The sequence below is a fragment of the Hoplias malabaricus genome, chromosome 18, assembly GCF_029633855.1.
Source record: "Hoplias malabaricus isolate fHopMal1 chromosome 18, fHopMal1.hap1, whole genome shotgun sequence".
Lineage (NCBI taxonomy): Eukaryota > Metazoa > Chordata > Actinopteri > Characiformes > Erythrinidae > Hoplias > Hoplias malabaricus.
Genome location: NC_089817.1, coordinates 8,166,942 through 8,172,365, shown reverse-complemented (window position 1 = coordinate 8,172,365; position 5,424 = coordinate 8,166,942).

Sequence of the window (5,424 nt, the reverse complement as noted above, 5' to 3'; positions counted from 1 at the left end):
ATTGAAGAGTACGTTTCAAACAAGCTTCAAAAATCCATCCGTCAGCTTCATCTTCAGATCCAAGCTAATTTTTCCTCTCTTTTCAGTGTAGAGTGTGTGTGGATATGTGTGTGTGGATAGGCCCAGGCTGGCTGTCTTGTCAGTGCTGCTGTACATGTGCGGTGCGTGAGGGAGATGGACAGCAGCAGCTGTGTGTTATCCGGGCAGAGAAATGAGGAGTCGGAGAGCTGAAGGAACAGCACACAACAGCCACACACACTGGAGCAAACAATACTCAGCTCAGCATTGACCAACACATACCATACAGTGCTTCTGTGAGTGGCAGCACTGTATCTGGAACGTTCTACAGTATGAACACTATAGGTTTGTAAATAACCCATTCATAATTTTAGGTACATTCAGGTGTCTGAATGCAATGAAATCCTCACAGCAATGTTTGCAAATCTAGTGTAAGGCCTTCTCAAAATAATTGATAAAAGCTCTCTGCAGAGTGTCGGTCATCACACTCTCACACACTCACCCAGTCACTCACACACTCACACATGTGGATAGTTTCACACAGTCACCCAGTCACTTATACACTCACACACTCACACATGTGGACAGTTTCACACACTCACCCAGTCACTCACAAACTCACACCTGTGGACAGTTTCACACTTTTCACCCAGTCACTCACACACTCACACCTGTGGACAGTTTCACACACTCACCCAGTCACTCACACACTCACACCTGTGGACAGTTTCACACACTCACCCAGTCACTCACAAACTCACACCTGTGGACAGTTTCACACACTCACCCAGTCACTCACACACTCACACCTGTGGACAGTTTCACACACTCACCCAGTCACTCACACACTCACCCAGTCACTCACACACTCACACATGTGGACAGTTTCACACACTAAGCCAGTCACTCACAAACTCACACATGTGGATAGTTTCACACACTCACCCAGTCACTCACACACTCACACGTGTGGACAGTTTTACACAGTCACCCAGTCACTCATACACTCACACTCTCACACACGTGGACAGTTTCACACACTCACCCAGTCATTCACACATGTGGACAGTTTCACACAGTCACTCAGTCACTCACACACTCACAGATGTGGATAGTTTCACACACTCACCCAGTCACTCACACACTCACACATGTGGACAGTTTCACACACTAAGCCAGTCACTCACAAACTCACACATGTGGATAGTTTCACACACTCACCCAGTCACTCACACACTCGCACGTGTGGACAGTTTTACACAGTCACCCAGTCACTCATACACTCACACTCTCACACACGTGGACAGTTTCACACACTCACCCAGTCATTCACACATATGGACAGTTTCACACAGTCACTCAGTCACTCACACACTCACAGATGTGGATAGTTTCACACACTCACCCAGTCACTCACACACTCACATGTGTGGACAATTTCACACAGTCACTCAGTCACTCACACACTCACAGATGTGGATAGTTTCACACACTCACCCAGTCACTCACACACTCACCCAGTCACTCACACACTCAAACCTGTGGACAGTTTCACACACTCACCCAGTCACTCACACACTCACACCTGTGGACAGTTTCACACACTCACCCAGTCACTCACACACTCACACCTGTGGACAGTTTCACCCAGTCACTCACACACTCACCCAGTCACTCACACACTCACCCAGTCACTCACACACTCACCCAGTCACATACACACTCACCCAGTCACTCACACACTCACCCAGTCACTCACACTAAGCCAGTCACTCACACACTCACCCAGTCACTCACACACTCACACCTGTGGACAGTTTCACACAGTCACTCACACACTCACACCTGTGGACAATTTCACACACTCACCCAGTCACTCACACACTCACCCAGTCACTCACACACTCACCCAGTCACTCACACACTAAGCCAGTCACTCACACACTCACCCAGTCACTCACACCTGTGGACAGTTTCACACACTCAAACAATCACTCACACACTCACCCAGTCACATGCACACTCACCCAGTCACTCACACACTCACACCTGTGGACAGTTTCACACACTCACCCAGTCACTCACACTCTCACCCAGTCACTCACACACTCACCCAGTCACATACACACTCACCCAGTCACTCACACACTTACCCAGTCACTCACACACTAAGCCCAGTCACTCACACACTCACCCAGTCACTCACACACTCACCCAGTCACTCACACACTAAGCCAGTCACTCACACACTCACCCAGTCACTCACACACTCACACCTGTGGACAGTTTCACACAGTCACTCACACACTCACACCTGTGGACAATTTCACACACTCACCCAGTCACTCACACACTAAGCCAGTCATTCACACACACACCCAGTCACTCACACACTAAGCCCAGTCACTCACACACTCACCCAGTCACTCACACACTCACCAAGTCACTCACACACTAAGCCAGTCACTCACACACTCACCCAGTCACATACACACTCACCCAGTCACTCACACACTCACCCAGTCACTTACACACTCACACCTGTGGACAGTTTCACACAGTAACTCACACACTCACACCTGTGGACAATTTCACACACTCACCCAGTCACTCACACACTCACCCAGTCACTCACACACTAAGGCAGTCACTCACACACTCACCCAGTCACTCACACCTGTGGACAGTTTCACACACTCAAACAATCACTCACACACTCACCCAGTCACATGCACACTCACCCAGTCACTCACACACTCACACCTGTGGACAGTTTCACACACTCACCCAGTCACTCACACTCTCACCCAGTCACTCACACACTCACCCAGTCACATACACACTCACCCAGTCACTCACACACTCACCCAGTCACTCACACACTAAGCCAGTCACTCACACACTCACCCAGTCACTCACACACTCACCGAGTCACTCACACACTAAGCCAGTCACTCACACACTCACCCAGTCACTCACACACTCACCCAGTCACTCACACACTAAGCCAGTCACTCACACACTCACCCAGTCACATACACACTCACCCAGTCACTCACACACTCACCCAGTCACTCACACACTCACACCTGTGGACAATTTCACACACTCACCCAGTCACTCACACACTAAGCCAGTCATTCACACACACACCCAGTCACTCACACACTAAGCCCAGTCACTCACACACTCACCCAGTCACTCACACACTCACCCAGTCACTCACACACTAAGCCAGTCACTCACACACTCACCCAGTCACATACACACTCACCCAGTCACTCACACACTCACCCAGTCACTCACACACTAAGCCAGTCACTCACACACTCACCCAGTCACATACAAACTCACCCAGTCACTCACACCTGTGGACAGTTTCACACAGCCACCCTTTGGTAAATGAAATAATAATCAATAAACCATAAAATACAATAGAGTTGTTTCTACTAAATGATTGTACATTTCCTTCAACATGTGAGGTCAGACACTGTATCAGTTTCTACTGTCCAGTGTAGAGCAGTCATTGGTCTTCATGGAGTCAGTGTGACTGTCATGGCTCCTGTGTTCTTGCAGCTTTTGTGTGGGGGGACGCACCTGTCGCTCGCTGGCCTGTGAGCGCTTGGGGTTATTTTAAGCAGAGGACTGACATTTCCCAAAGTGTCTGTTTATGGGCCCATCCTCTCGGCTATTGCCTTTTAGGGCCTTAGGGCTGAGAAAAATAAACCGGACCTGCTTTTATTCTGAGTGGCACAGTGTATAAAACAGAAAAGCTGGGGAAACTTTCAATAGCCAACAGCCAAATTGTAAAGTTTCTTTTTAATGGAGCGTTCAAAAGGTTACGTCTTCAAGGACACCGGGATTGTGTGTGTCAGCAGATCATGTGCTCGTAAAAATATCAACTCTGACTCTCCGTTGTCACTCACAGCGTGTGGGAGCCAAAGACGTGGGATAAAAAAGCCCCAACACAGCCACAGATGTGCAACTGAAAACAAACAACAATCTTCACGAGAGACACACTGACTTCCAGAAGCTACAACAAAGATAAGCACTTTGTCTCTAAAGTGTTTTAATGAGTGACGATGACAGTAAATTTGCAGTGAAATTGCAGTGAAAGGGAATATTGATGTCAAAATGGACAGGAGTGTTTTTTAAAAGCCCTCAGTTAAAGGGAAAACTAGGCTGAGATAAAACAAAGGGCTGATCTTAACTGTCCAGGTTTCACAGATCTAAAGAAACACTTCTTCAAAATATATATTTTCTCCTTCATGTAGTCAGTCAATACCAACATTAGCCTTGCAGCAAAACGAAAGAAGAAAACTCCAACAAACATCTAACATGGGAAGATTAACTGCACCCAGAGAAAATGGAATCCTAATGAGGTCTTTAACAAAAAACTCTAAATAAATAAATAATACATGATGAGGAGTGACTTTGACGAATGGTAATCCTTGTTTTATTTGAGTTTACGTCATGTTTCCAAGGCTAAAGCTGTACCTGAACCTAACAACATCATTTACGTTGGCCTTGAGTAAATGCTAATAACCTCTGCACGACTTAATATCAGCCCTGATACAGACAGCTGAGGAGGCTCACGTGTGGTGTTCCATCACAAAACAGACAAGAGATTAATAAGGCCATGTCACTGAAGTCTTGGCTAGCTCTCAGCATCACGTCAACCCTGCAACACAATACGAGTGAGAGGCACAACGCAAAACCCCAGAGCCCTTCAAAACTCTAGTGTAGACCCCACAGACCCTTCACAACACGATCTGAGGAGACTGAGAATTCGGTTAATCAAAGTGTCACAGCTGTTTGTGATGGTGAATAACATGTGGAAGGGTTATACGTTTAATTACATGCTGAAATTAATGTATGTAAAAGTATTAAAGATAAATTCCACTTATTTCCAAAATTTGAGTGAACAAATGAGGAAAAAGTGTAATCATTTCTCTAAAATCTCTATAACGTTAATTTAGAGTATGAGATGGTTATGAATTCACTGCTTGGTGTCTGAAATCCGTGGAGGAAACCCACGCAGACACAGGGAGAACACACCACACTCCTCACAGACAGTCACCCAGAGGAAACCCACGCAGACACAGGGAGAACACACCACACTCCTCACAGACAGTCACCCGGAGGAAACCCACGCAGACACAGGGAGAACACACCACACTCCTCACAGACAGTCACCCGGAGAAAACCCACGCGAACACAGGGAGAACACACCACACTCCTCACAGACAGTCACCCAGAGGAAACCCACGCAGACACAGGGAGAACACACCACACTTCTCACAGACAGTCACCCGGAGAAAACCCACGCAGACACAGGGAGAACACACCACACTCCTCACAGACAGTCACCCGGAGGAAACCCACGCAGACACAGGGAGAACACAT